This window comes from Miscanthus floridulus, chromosome 6 (assembly GCF_019320115.1).
Source record: "Miscanthus floridulus cultivar M001 chromosome 6, ASM1932011v1, whole genome shotgun sequence".
NCBI lineage: Eukaryota > Viridiplantae > Streptophyta > Magnoliopsida > Poales > Poaceae > Miscanthus > Miscanthus floridulus.
The window spans coordinates 94,172,070-94,187,560 of NC_089585.1; the positions used below are offsets into that span (position 1 = coordinate 94,172,070).

Below are 15,491 nucleotides of genomic sequence, written 5' to 3' on the forward strand. Positions count from 1 at the left end.
TCTCTTGCTGTATGTGGATGATATTGTGCTGACTGCCTCCTCTATGGATCTGCTTCGTCGCATCATTACAGCCCTTCAGCAAGAATTTTCTATGAAGGACTTGGGCGAGCTTCATCATTTTCTGGGTATGCATGTTCAGCGCACTGCCTCTGGATTGTTCCAGTCACAGCACCAGTACATGTTGGATATCCTAGATCGCGCTTGGCATGGCTGACTGCAAGCCATGCTCCACTCTGGTTGATCTCAACCCAAAGTTATCTGCTTGATGGTGCACCTATTTCAGATCCTACGGATTTCCGAAGTCTCGCTGGAGCCTTGCAGTATCTCACCTTCACACGGCCCAATATTGCATACGCTGTTCAACAGGTGTCTCCATATGCATGACCCACGCGAGCCTCACCTAGCAGCATTGAAGCGCATCCTGCACTACGTCCTGTGGCACCTTGGACTTGGGTCTTCATCTACGTGCTTATAGTCAGTCTAAGCTTGTGGTCTACTCAGATGCCGATTGGGCTGGTTGTCCCGACACTCGTAAGTCTACATCGGGCTATGCTGTGTTCCTTGGCGACAACCTGGTATCCTGGTCCTCCAAGCACCAGAACACTCTCCCGCTCTAGTGCTGAAGCTGAGTATCGTGCTGTTGCCAATGCCGTCGCTGAGGCTTCCTGGTTGTGCCAGCTGCTCGCTGAGTTGCACAGACCTCTACGCTAGGCGACCCTAGTCTATTGTGACAACATCAGCACCGTGTACATGTCTTCCAACCCCGTTCAGCATCAGCGTACCAAGCACATTGGGATTGATCTTCACTTCGTTCGAGAACGAGTGGGCCTTGGAGCTGTCCGCGTCTTTCACGTCCCAACAACGTCTCAGTTCGCCGACATTTTCACCAAAGGGCTGCCAACTTCTGTCTTCACGGAGTTTCAGATCCAGTCTCAACGTCCGACTCATCGATGCTGCGACTGCAGGGGGCGTGTTAGAATGTATATGTGTTGTGCGTGTATATATGGTTGGCCCGAGCCTGGTATAGCCGGCCGGCCCCAGTATTTGGTTAGAGAGATATGAGATCTCAGTTGGTTCTGTTTCTATAAGCCACGAGATCTCCTCTCCCATGGATTATATATATATATATATATATATATATATATATATATATATATATATATATATATATATATATAATCCAATATTTCCATGCAATCCCTTTCACTGAATGTTAGTTGCCCATTAGAAAGCATACCGCTGACCAGAATGGAGGTACAGAACAAAATGCAAGTATGATTCAATCATGTTTCAACTTGATGACTTAATTGAGCCATAATACATATTACAATGAGAACTGAAGTGGCGCCAGTCATCAGCTAACCGTGAAATTTCCAGCAGTAACAACAGTCCACACTACATGAGTCATTGGAAAAGATGGAGGCTAATATCTTAGTTTCTCTTTAATATCCAGGCGACGAAGCAACTACAACAGCCAGCATTCCACTACTGATCATGGCAGGTAGAGGCAATTATGTGCAACAAGAGCTAGCTCAAAAGTTGCATCAAGGGTGAGAAATTCCAATCAACCAAAGACATCCTGATGATCTTGTGTTATGTGCACTAGCCAACTTAGGTCCTTAGGGTTGGCACCTAGAGCATTAGAGTACTATATGTACTTTGGCAACTGCATCAGACAATATCATGAACTGAGGATCTAGCTGAGCATAGAAACTGTTCCTAATATTGAGCAAACACAGAATCTCCTGAAGCTGCAATGAAGTTTTGTTTCTGCAGTGAGATCCAATGGCATCCATACACCATCTTTAAAGAAAAAACTTAAACTCTGTCCTGATAGAGGATGACAATCAGTATTTGCAGTTTCAGCATCTCCATTGCTTTCCAAGTGGCATACACACTCTCTTGGAAGATGGATATCACTCTGACAAGCACAATGCTCTGAGTGGGTTTCTTTATTGTGCATTCTAACAAAATTTTCTGCAGCAGCTGGCCTCATCATGTGAGCTGTAAAATTTTCTAACAGACCCTAATAGATTCAAGCACCATGATGACAGAATGTCATGCATATCATCAGCTGTTAAGCAATGCAGATTAGGCCTTAGAGTATTTGAGAGAATATCATGAACCATCTTATAAACAGATTGGAAGCATGCAGAACAACATTTGTAGAGACATGAAGATTTTGGAACTGGAAGATTTTTCATGTCGTCTTGCAGTTTACCATCAATCAAATGACTTGATTCAACATCATTCGCAAGACCATTCCTCTTCAACTCATTATCATTAGTATGAGCTTCAGAAGAAACATAGTTCCTTGGTAATCCTGTATTGTCAATACTTGCAGAGGATCCAACGGAATCTCCTGCCCTTTGCAGATCATTCAAACCTTCCACAGATTCTGTGTGATTTTCAGATCTTTGAATATCTGGTCTGTGGTTATCTTCATCATAGGTTAACCTGGACACTTTCCCATCGTTGTTTGCTCCAATGGGTTCTCCATTTGTAATTGTATCTGCATGTGTAGTTGCCCCTATGCACCTCAGGTAAAGCTGAATGGGCATGATCGTGTTCCACTGCATCCTTGCTGTTGCTGGAAACAGATTTCACATGATTATCATCAAGGTCACAGTCCATCTTATGGATTCCAAGTTGGTCCGCAGTATGCTCAACTGGATTGTCTTGCATCTCAGTAGGACCAGGAACCACTTCATAGTCCTGAGTATGTTGGGCTGGAATGTCTTGAACCTCTGCAGGGATGCCAGCAGGAGCAACTTGTACATTGGTTTCTGCAGCATACTTGGTCCTTTGACACTCTTTGGCGCTCGAACTCTTCATGCGGGATGTTCCTGTCCTGGTATCAACATGTGTTCTGTAGATTGGAATAAATAAATAAAAAATGTTAGCCAATCATCTACATCAGCACCATGAAGGCACCAATAATTTTTTGCTGATCTGATTATAAGCAGTAAGAAAGGAGTGGCATCAACAGAAATAAAAAACTTAAAGCTCTGGCTTACCTTTGGAAGGTGTATGCCCAGCTGTTCACAATATCATCCAGATAAGCTACTTGAGATAGGATTTGAAAATACCGAAATCGATTTCTCTTTTCCAAAATTTTAGTTTGAATCTGTCCAACTAACAATTCCAATACCTTTCTCACCTCAGCACAAACTTCAATAACAGATCCATAGACACCTCTATAAGCCAATAAGCCAACAGCAACCAACCCTCTCACACAGACAGTCTTTTCCTTTCCCTTTACAGCATTGTCCCCTCCATTTAGTGATTTACCAGGCAAGGTGCTGCTATGCAATAAACAGGAATTAAATGGCCAGCCTTTCCATGGACCATTTATATCAGTGCAGGGGCCTTCCTGTAGCTTCGACGTAACCCAACAAAGTTTTGAGAACTGAGGATGCTGCAGTATCTGAATTCCAAAAGCAACAATAGCAAATGCCTCACTGCCTTTTACAATTCTACTAGAAGGATTTCTTTGAACCGTGTCTTCAAAAACATTCTGAGCATTTTCTACTTTATCTTCCACATTGGATGGTGAAGGCTCTTGCTGAGCTCTGCCTGCAGCCTGCTGAGTTGGATTCTCCTTGGAAGCAACTCCATCCAAAGGTCGCTCATTCTCACTGGAAAATTCACCTTCTGCACTAATATTCATGGAAGCAAACACTTCTTTTTGATCATGATTATCATTCTTATGAGATTGGTCATGCAAAAATTGAACATGATGTTGAATCAAGTCATGTGACAGTTGCAAAGCACATGAATCAACCATCTCATCCCAATCAGAGCGGTTGTCAATATTCACGGAAAATCTTGGTATTGTGTGTTCCGAAGAAACAAAGCACTGATCCACAACATGTGTGCTGAAGAAACCTCTTACTCCACTAGGAAGATCTTGAAACCTCATGTCACTAGTGGACTATAAAACAAAATGTTAGCTTGTCATCCGATGTTATAAAAAAAAATGAAAATGTAGGTATTATCAATGCTTTCATAGAGCTGAGAAAACATAATTTGTTCGAAAGGAAAATATGCACTATGTGGGCCTGTTTGGCAGAGCTCTGAGAGCAGCTCTGAGGCTGCCAAACGATAGTTTACATAGAAGTGATTCTAGGCTGATTCTGAAATGAACTAAGGGGCTGAGAGCGGTGAGCGCAGGAAAATTAGGTTCTCCTGATTCACTTCCTGCGAAGGGTGGGCCTGGTGCAAACGGTAGAGTCTTACCGCCTGTGACCAGAAGGTCCCGGGTTCGAGTCGCGGTCTCCTCGCATTGCACAGGCGAGGGTAAGGCTTGCCACTGACACCCTTCCCCAGACCCCGCACAGAGCGGGAGCTCTCTGCACTGGGTACGCCCTGATTCACTTCCTGCATACAATCACTTCCACCATAGAGTTTATCCTAGAGAATCACTAACCATCTATCTCATAAAATCACTTCACACAGAGAATCAGAAGCCCTAAGTATTCACGAGGAACGAGTCATAACCACACGGTCATCAGCACTACAATAGGTACCAGAATTTGCCCAAACAAGATGAAACCTTGGCATAGATCATTACCTTTTAGATGGAAACATAGGTGCCAAGATAATTATCATATACCTTAAATAAAAAGAACAAATTACAAACTACTCCCTCCATCCTGAAAAGAATGCAATCCTAGCATAGCACCTAGTAAAACCATTTTGAGTTTGACCAAGTTTATATAAAACGAAGTATAAATATTTTTGATACCAAATAAGTGTCATTAGAATTCGTCATGTGATATATTTTCATAATATAACTATTTGGTGTCATAAACATTGATACTCTTTTCTATAAACTTGGTCAAATTTTAGATACTTTGACCAAGAAAAGAGCTAGAAACGGATCTTTATCGGGATGGAGGTCCTAGGTGATTATATTGTAAAAAAATAAAATTGCAGTGGCAATATTCAGTCAATGCTAATCACAATCACCGACATGTTAATAACTGTCATGATCCTTAGATCAATGGGGGTTGGGGGAATAGAGATAACCATTGCCAGGAGGAAGTCCGGGCAAAGTCGGCGTGGAGGGACACTAGAGCATTTGGGGGAATTGGATTCGGGGCGCGGTTTTTCCCCTCTGCGCCATATGTTGAAGAGGAAGGAGACTAGGAGTAGAATTGTCTGATTATTGCTTGATTCATCCAAGGATGATTACATGGATATAAATAGGCCACTAACCACCTAGAGATAATACAACAACAACAACAAAGCCTTTAAGTCCCAAACAAGTTGGGGTAGGCTAGAGTTGAAACCCAGCAGAAGCAATCAAGGTTCAGGCACGTGAATAGCTGTCTTCCTAGCACTCCTATCTAAGGCTAAGTCTTTGGGTATATTCCATCCTTTCAAGTCTCCTTTTATTGCCTCTACCCAAGTCAACTTCGGTCTTCCTCTGCCTCTCGTCACGTTACTATCCTGGCTTAGGATTACCACTACTGCACCGGTGCCTCTGGAGGTCTCTGTTGGACATGTCCAAACCATCTCAACCGGTGTTGGACAAGCTTTTCTTCAATTGGTGCTACCCCTAATCTATCACGTATATCATCGTTCCGAACTCGATCCCTTCTTGTATGACCGCAAATCCAACAGCAACATACGCATTTCCGCGACACTTATCTGTTGAACATGTCGTCTTTTCGTAGGCCAACATTCTGCACCATACAACATAGCAGGTCTAATCGCCGTCCTATAAAACTTGCCTTTTAGCTTCTGTGGTACCCTTTTGTCACATAGGACACCAGATGCTTGCCGCCACTTCATCCACCCTGCTTTGATTCTATGGCTAACATCTTCATCAATATCCCCGTCTCTCTGTAGCATTGATCCTAAATATCGAAAGGTATCTTTCCTAGGCACTACTTGACCTTTCAAACTAATATCTTCCTCCTCCCGAGTAGTAGTGCCGAAGTCACATCTCATATACTCAGTTTTAGTTCTACTAAGTCTAAAACCTTTGGACTCCAAAGTCTCCCGCCATAACTCCAGTTTCTGATTCACTCCTGTCCGGCTTTCATCAACTAGCACTACATCGTTCGCGAAAAGCATACACCAAGGGATGTCCCCTTGTATGTCCCTTGTGACCTCATCCATCACTAAGGCAAACAAATAAGGACTCAAAGCTGACCCTTGATATAGTCCTATCCTAATCGGAAAGTCATCCGTGTCTCCATCACTTGTTCGAACTCTAGTCACAACATTGTTGTACATGTCCTTAATGAGCCCGACGTACTTCGTTGGGACTTTATGTTTGTCCAAAGCCCACCACATAACATTCCTTGGTATTTTATCATAAGCCTTCTCCAAGTCAATAAAAACCATATGTAGGTCCTTCTTCTTCTTCCTATACCTGCTCCATAACTTGGTCTTATTAAGAAAATGGCTTCCATGGTTGACCTTCCAGGCATGAAACCAAATTGGTTTATAGAGACCCGCGTTATTGCTCTCAAGCGATGCTCGATAACTCTCTCCCATAGCTTCATAGTATGGCTCATCAACTTAATTCCCCGGTAATTAGTACAACTTTGAATATCCCCTTTATTCTTGTATATCGGTACCAATATACTTCTCCTCCACTCATCAGGCATCTTGTTCGATCGAAAAATATAGTTGAACAACTTGGTTAGCCATACTATAGCTATGTCCCCGAGGCATCTCCACACCTCGATTGGGATACCATCCGGTCCCATTGCCTTACCTCCTTTCATCCTTTTCAACACCTCTCTGACCTCAGATTCTTAGATTCTCCGCACAAAGCGCCTATTGGTGTCATCAAAAGAGTCATCCAACTGAAAGGTTATGTGTCGTATTCTCACCATTGAACAATTTGTCAAAATACTCTTGCCATCGATGTCGGATCTCATCCTCCTTCACCAAGAGATGCTCCCTTTCATCCTTAATGCACTTAACTTGGTTGAAGTCCCTTGTCTTTCTCTCACGAACCCTAGCCATCTTATAAATGTTCTTCTCTCCTTCCTTCGTACTCAAACGTTGGTAAAGATCATCGTACGCTCTACCATTTGCCACACTTACAGCTCGCTTTGCAGTCTCCTTTGCCACCTTGTACTTCTCTATGTTGTCCACACTCCTGTCATGGTACAAGCGTCTATAGCACTCTTTCTTCTCCTTAATAGCCCTTTGGACTTCCTCGTTCCACCACCAAGTATCTTTAGCCTCGCCTCCACTTCCTTTGGTTACTCCACACACCTCTGAGGCCACCTTTCGAATGTTGGTTGCCATCTTCTCCCACATGTTATTTATGTCCTCTTCTTCCTTCCAAGAGCTATCTTTGATAACCCTTTCCCTGAATACCTCTGACGTCTCCCCTTTTAGTTTCCACCACTTTGTTCTTTCAATCTTAGCTTGTTTATCTCTACGGGCACGTACCTGAAAACGAAAGTCGGCCACCAAAAGCTTATGTTGAGAAACAATACACTCCCCTGGTATCACCTTGCACCCAAGCATGATCGTTTGTCCTTTCTTCTTGTGAGGACAAAGTCAATCTGGCTAGAGTGTTGTCCGCTACTGAAGGTCACTAGATGAGATTCTCTCTTTCTAAAGAAAGTGTTAGCTATCATCAGGTCAAAAGCTACCGCGAAGTCCAGAACTTCCTCCCCCTCCTGATTCTACTACCATACCCAAAACCTCCATGAACTGCCTCGAAACCTATGCTTGTAGTACGTACATGCCCATTAAGATCTCCTCCTATAAAAAGCTTCTCACTACTAGGTACAGCTCTAATCAGACCATCTAAGTCTTCCCAGAACTGTCTCTTAGCACTCTCGTCGAGGCCTACTTGGGGGCATACGCACTAATTACGTTCAAGACCATATCACCAATGACAAGCTTGACTAAGATAATCCTATCTCCTTGCCTTCTCACTTCCACCACACTATTCTTGAGGCTCTTATCAATCAAAACTCCTACTCCATTTCTATTCGCAACTGTCCCTGTGTACCAAAGCTTGAAACATGTATTGTCCACCTCCTTCGCCTTCTGACCCTTCCATTTAGTCTCTTGAACGCATAATATATTTACACGCCTCCTAATCGTGGTATCAACTAATTCTCTTAATTTACCTGTAAGCGACCCTACATTCCAACTACCTAAACGGATCCTAGTTGGTTCGACTAGCTTCCTTACCCTTCAGCACCCGTCGACTCAGATGTGAAGACCCTTGCTCATTTTTCACTACACCCGGACGCCGATGTAGCGCGCCTACTAAGGATGTGACGACCCGATCCTTGCTCACTTAACACCGTGCCCAGATCGCGACACGGCGCAGTCACGGCGGGTGACGACCTGGCCCTTACTCATTTAACACCATACCCGAGTTCCGATATGGCGCGTCGATAAGAGGGTTACGCACCAACGGTTTTCTTTCGGGTTTCATCTCCATTAGAATGGCTAGATTTAACGTTGGCTCGCCACTGCCTATCACATACCCTCCTCCTTTACCAGGGCTTGGGACCTGCTATGTTGAGATAATAATTCTCCTAATTTCTAGCCCTGATTTGTAGACTAGCCACTAATCCTTGCTGATCCTTTGCTGACCAAATCTGGCTGTGGTAACTGCGCCCCATCTAGTCACCATGCAACCCCCAGCTGCCCCACATGACAATAACCTAAAGTTTAAGTATTTTTTCCCATCAGCTCACCATGAATTGTTCTTTTTTCGACATTTTACAGGGGAAAAGGACAGTAAATTACACAAAAATAAAACAGCGAAGAAGCATGTGGTGTGAAGTGTGTATCAGGCGGCTTACCAGAACACTTATTGATACAGAAGCTAACAATGAATCCATCTGCTCAATCAATGCATTCCAAACTTCTGAACATTTCTTGTGATCAGTGGTGGACGATGCTAAATTGCTTGCCCCCGTATTGAGCATATTATCTTCTATTTGATTATGGGCCTGATCAACTGCCCACAGATCAATTCTAGGCATGTAGATGATGCATCTTCCAAGGTTTAGGCATTTCACTGATCAAGAGAAAGGGGGGAAACAAAAGACGATATCAATAAACACTCATAAGAAATTAAGATTTTTAGCATAACAGTAATATAGAGCCAATAAATTATTTCAAATCAATTAAAAAAGGAATGACAGACAACATCAATTAATTTCATAAAAGGATGTGCAGTTCAATGTGTTGGCATAAATTTAAATCAGCATGTCACAATTATATCAATTGCACTTGCTTGTAAACTGACAGTGTGGCTGAAATAGGACAATGGTTAAGCTAAACTAAGTCTGTAAATTTACATCAAGCCAGATGTAGGTTGGTCTTTCATTCATTCCATAACGAATCATAATCTATGTGCTGCATTAATTTTCAGAGCATGTGTGTGTCATAGATATTTTGCATGCTTAGGAGAGGAACAAGAATAAAATCACTTTCCTTGTTTGCGAAAATAAAAAGGCCTCAGGTCAATTTGTTGCTGTGTTGTATGATTTTAAACTAATGTATCACCACTATATCAACAGCCATACAATGTTGCTGTTTCTCATGCGGTGTGGTCAACATATGCATTTCTTCAACTCCAACTACAATAAACCTGTCAGTGTTGGGAACACATCTGTGGCAGCATACCAGAACCACTGTAGGGCTAGGGTGCAGGAGCCACATGAGCCTAGATATAGCAATATATGTCATAATTCAACTAAACCAATAAAAACATCATAACTTGTGTGGGGAATCAGTCTTCAAAGCATATGTAAAGTTTCGTTAAAATTGATAAATGAGATAAACAATACTAAACACAAACGCATGGGAAAAAAGTAATGAATGCAAGTAACTTCCAGTCTGCAAGAGACTCTCGAAGAAAAGAGAGGAAACTCAAGTAACTAAAATAAATAAATAAATAAAAATAGTATACATGCATCTCCAACTTCATCTAATTGTAGGTCCTTAGGTAATCAGCTTTTACAACAACAAAATGTATCTCCAACTTCATCTAAACTAAAGCTTGAATCGAGTTATACTTGGTTCCTGTATGAAGATTCTTTTCATAGGCATTCACTTTCACATTCGTAGTCATCACCTCATCATATATATTCACATGCATAGACAGCATAAAGTAAATAAACAAAAATGTTAGGGTGAAAAATATTGTCACCAGCTTTACATGAAAAATATAAATGAAGAGTCAATTGTTGTTTTGTAGTGAATATTTCCAAAGTAAAAGAAGCTAAGGGAAACATAGTAACTTACAAAGAATTTGTGTCAGCCCGCTAAGGATATCACCATTTCCTTCCTGCACCATAGTTGCAAGGTCAAGCTTGTGTATTACAATCTGGCCCAGAAAACCATGAAGAACACAACGAATTAGGTGTTGCTGGCCTGATCTCGGTGCTCCAGCAACTAAAACTCGAAAGCCTGATAACTTATGTGGTAGCCCTTCTTTCATATGCAAACCAGTGGGATTTAATCTGCTGCCACAAAAATTCTCCTGTGTTTCAACATCACTCGGCAACATTGAACCATGATTTCCTAGTTGTGCAGCTACGAGACCACAGCTTGACAAGATTGTTCCAATTCTATCTGCTATATCTTTTTGCTTCATCAAAGAATTAAGATAAGTTGGCCATAAAGTGCGGGGTACAGTATTCTTTTCCATGGATGAGAACACCACTTCCTTTATAGAGCCAGATGCCTTAAGAAGGGATGAAGGTAACCATACACGCTCATCCAAATACAAAGAAATAAGAAGGTGTACCAATGGTTTAAGAAGGCTTGGTACAAAACAGGAATCAAGAGGTGAGGAAACTAGATCGTTTGCAGCAATCCCTGCTTCCCTTTGTGAACAAGGTGGGGGAGCAGCTGCAAGAGCAGCTAGCCAATCTCTTTCCTCAACAAGAACTGTTGGTAGAGGAACTCGCCCATGAGGAACTCCTTTTTCGGCAGATTGTAAAATTTGATGTAATGGGCAGGTTCTTTTTAAAGCATTTATAGCTGCTTGTGTGCAAATTGCCTGCAGATCAGCACCAGCATATCCAACAGTTTGGCTAGCAACAAATGACAAGAATGCACCTGAAATAGGACTTGGCCAATTTTTTGTATGCAGTGACAGAATAGCAGATCTATCCTCAAAGGTTGGTAGTGGAAAGTATATCTCACGATCAAACCTTCCTGGTCTCCTAAGGGCAGGATCAATAGCATCAGGGCGATTCGTAGCCCCAATCACTATGACTGAGCCTCGTGATTTCAAACCATCAAGCAATGAGAGCAAAGTTGCCACAACTGAATTATGTGTTTGGTCTTGTTGTCTGGATCTACAAGGTGCTAAACCATCTATCTCATCAAAAAATATGATAGAAGGCTGACATCGCTCAGCTACCTGGAAAAGAAGTCTTAACTGCCTCTCGGCATCACCAACATACTTACCCAAACAATCAGCACCTTTTCGAGCAAAATAAGCAATCCTTCTGTTGCCTTGAGAACATGCCCCTATGAGTGCCCTTACAACAAGTGTTTTACCGGTACCAGGGTGGCCATGAAGCAGAACACCTCTCGGAGGAGTAAGACCTAAAGAACTAAAGAACTCAGGGTAGAGAAGAGGTAGCATCACCACCTCCTTCATGCTCTGAATAACATCACTTAGCCCAGCAACAGATTCCCAACCGCGATATGACTTTTCGTTCTCAGAGCCTCCTCCTATATAAACAGGTGCAATTCGCAAAAGATCTCTGTTTAGCCTCTTGCCCTCACGTTTCAAGAACTCTTCATCTTCCCCACAGTTCTCTAACCATTTCTCCTCAGCCTCTCTGTCTTTTCTCCACGCATCATGTGACACTTTTCTGATATCTGCCTTCATCTTTTTTATCTTCAATTTCCTGAGTAGTTCAACATACTTATCTCCTTGGGGTTGGAAAAGATGGCGATGATCATTGCAGGCTATAAGAAACTTCCGATGATCAAATATGCAGGCTTCTGTTCGACTACAAGGCTACACATGGAAAAATGCTAAATATTAGGTCAATAATAGCACACTAAACAGCTTTTCCACAACGGTAAAACCGAATTTCATTACCAGGGCAACGAGATTACAAATAGTTCCAGATCATCCCAGCTTAGAAACGTAAAAGCAAGTAAACTCCTTCAAGCATATGGTCATGAAGGGACCAGATGCAGGAAGGCTAAACCACTACTGACTAAGATATAGCACCAGCCAACATGGGGCCAAAAGACAGCAACAGCACACTAAACAGTTAAAGTACTCCCTCCATTCGACAATACAAGGCATGTTTTTTTTACTCAGTCTTCAATGATAGACCTTGCCCACTGTTTCACTTTTTTCTCTCAAATATGTAGGAGAGCTGCATACCATTTCATTGTAGAAGAAAATACAAACTAGTTCAAACATATATTCCTTACAAGAGGCACACCACAAACAGATCAAACAAACAACAAAGAGACACTACTGGATTAACCCATGAACAGCAGCTTGGAGCTCCAGCTGAACACCACAGTGCAGCCTCATCTGCTACCGACCTTACAACCAATTAACAGGTTTGACTGTCCATTGAACACACTCTTACAAATTGTATCACTTATAGCCACAAACCCAACATAGTCTGAAGCATTTTTGAAATATGAATCGAATTGTATAATTTCACAAAAGCATACTAATAAATGTTACTCCCTCCGTTAAATTATAAGTCGCTTTGACTTTTTTGGTACGTAGATTTTGCTATGTATCTAGACATACGTTATATCTAGATACATAGCAAAACTGATGTATCAAAAAAGTCAAAGCTGACTTATAATTTGGAACGGAGGGAGTATTAATTATTGTTTGAAATTCATAACCTTTGACTTTTCCAAAACAAATATGCCTTGTATTTTTTAAGAGAGGGAGTATGTTTAAGACCCATTAATTACCAAATGGTAGGTTTTCGGGCAACGATCAACACGACACCCGATAGTTGCTCCAGGTCTGCCACATCGACTGCACTTGAGAAGCCTTCCACGGCAAAGCGCAGCTCTTACATTTCTTAGACAGCCCAAACCAGCAAAGTAAACCTGAAATTTGGAGATAAGAATGGATTCTCAAACAACAGTAACCCGCATCGGTATCACTAGCATGCAGTACAGTGAAGGATTAAAATTATTCCATTTGCAAGTTGCAACACATTCTGTTTGACTTCAGCGGAAGTAATACAGAGCAAGCAATGTTGATCCATAAGACCATAACAAAATAGTGCAGCTTACTATTTGAGAATGACAACTGAGAGTGTTGACAAGAGCATTGTTGCCTGTGTACAACAGTACCAAACTACAACAATAAGATGTATCGGAGCAACTTGCAGAAATATCCAAATGAAACATAAGAGTTTTGAGTATATACTGCAGGTACAGACCTCGGGGCTCCAAACAGCACAGTTCTGATGAACCCAGACACGTGCAATGCCAAAGCGGTCATGAATTGGACCCAACAACCTTCCCAACCATCCAGGATCATCACCAAATCCATCCCACATATCATAGTTGGGCTCCTCTGAAGGTAAAGCCCCCTCATAGGCTTCATTTTCACTGTCAACAGAATCATGTAATGCAATCTTAGGTGGTCTCCCATCAGTCCCTCCACCACAGAGCCCACACCTCCTCCCTTCTTTAACCACCTTAACTCCCTGGTTTTCAGCTAAAACCGAGGAATTCCTCATCCTCTCTTTTGGACCATCCTCAGCCAATACCGCATCTGGGAAACGAACCGACTGTCCATCCTGTTTGACTTCTTCCATCTTGCTCACCAGGACTAGATGGGTGCAGTTCCATTTGCTGCTCAGCTGGAAGGTTGCTCTCTTCTGCAGTATGTTCACTGTTCATGTCAAGCTGCTCAATTCTGCCTGAATTGCTGGCCCTAACCTCCTCATTGCTCTCACCACATGGTAGTTCATCACTACCGTTTCCTCTTGATACAGGCAATTCCAACCCTCCAGTTTCCTCCTCCTGCTGCAAACATTCCTCCACCACCATTTCCTCTCCCGTGCCTTCTTCTAGATCATTTCTAGTGACTATTGTTGGCCCCTCCTCGTCTTGTTCTTGCTCTGCCGCCACCTCTTCCACCCCAACCTTCTCTCCTTTTCCTCCCTCTTCCTTTTCTACTGCATTGTCACCCTCCACGGCATCATGTGTGTCTAAGTTCAAATCGATTGTTAAATTGATCTCTCTATCTGTTATTTCCCTCCCTTGCAACTGCAAATATCCACTTTCCTTGCTCACCTCATCGTCCTCAGCCCTCTCGCGAACGTCCACCACCACCATCCTGGCCTCTTCTTCTTCTTCCTCCTCCTCCTCCTCCTCTCCTCCTCCTCCTCCTCCCCTTGCCCCTCTCCCTCCTCCCCGTACTCTTCATCTTCGAGCAACAGCCTCCTTGCCCGCCCCTCCAGTTTGGCCTTCCCCTTAACCCTATCCCTCAGCCGCGAACGCCACACCACGCTTCCCTCATCGTCCTCCTCTTCCTCCATTCCCTCGGTCATCCGCCTCGTGCCGCGCCCTGCCCCAGCTCCCCCTCCGCGAGCTCCCGCTCGAGCCCACCCGGCCGCCGCGGCGAGACCTGGTGCGGCGTGGGGAAGGGAGCGGCGATGTGTCGAGGACGACCGGCGCCCGGCGCACCCGCTTGCTGCGGCGGATGGACTCCTCGTCGGAGTCGGAGTCGGAATCGCCGCCGCCGCCGACGCCGCCCAGGGGCGCCGGGGGAGGTGGCGGCGGCGCGACGTCGCGGATCGCGTCGAGGCGCTTCTGCTTCTTCCGGCCGCGGAAGGAGGCGCCGCCGCGCCGCCGCTTGGACTTGGACGGAGGCATCACCGCTGCTCGCGCCGAGAAGACGGCGACGAGTCGACGGGGGTTTAGGGTCTGGCTCGGCCTTCGGGCTCGACTGCCGGAGAGCAGGGTTTGGGTTGGGGACCTGGGGCGGTACCGTGGTGGCACGGACCACGGAGGAGGAGGGGAGCAAATGACAGGGCAGGAACAATGTTTTTCTCCCAGGCTAAACTAGCCAACAATAAATAGGCAGGTGGGTCCTACAGCTTCTGGGCCCGCGTAGCAGTGGAAAATGATGCAGTCTCTCCCTTCGAGTGTGAGCCGGGTACTGCGAGAGTGCGACTTCAGTGCACAAGGACAATTTCGAATTTTCTGGATGTTTGTTTGGGACCTGTTTAGTTTTACCAAATTTCTAACTTTGACACTATGTAAAAAGAAGATTTTTCGTCACATTAAATTTATGGTACATGCATGAAGTACTAAATATTGACAAATAAAAAATTAATTATACAGTTTGGTTGTACTTTGCGAGACAAACGTTTTGAACCTACGCTAAATTAAAACAAAACGACACTATACCCACAGTGTAGCTACAGTGTGTTTGGCGGCGCCGGTTCTGTCGAACTGGGGCCTGTTTAGTTCCCAAAAAATTTTGCACAATACCTGTCACATCGAATCTTATGGCAGAT

General features: G+C 43.7%; 1 pseudogene; it reads right to left on the minus strand.

Moving 5' to 3' along the window:
- Window positions 1-1,255: 1,255 nt before the first annotated feature.
- LOC136456339 (uncharacterized) lies at window positions 1,256-14,987 on the minus strand (annotated as a pseudogene).
- Window positions 14,988-15,491: the final 504 nt, after the last annotated feature.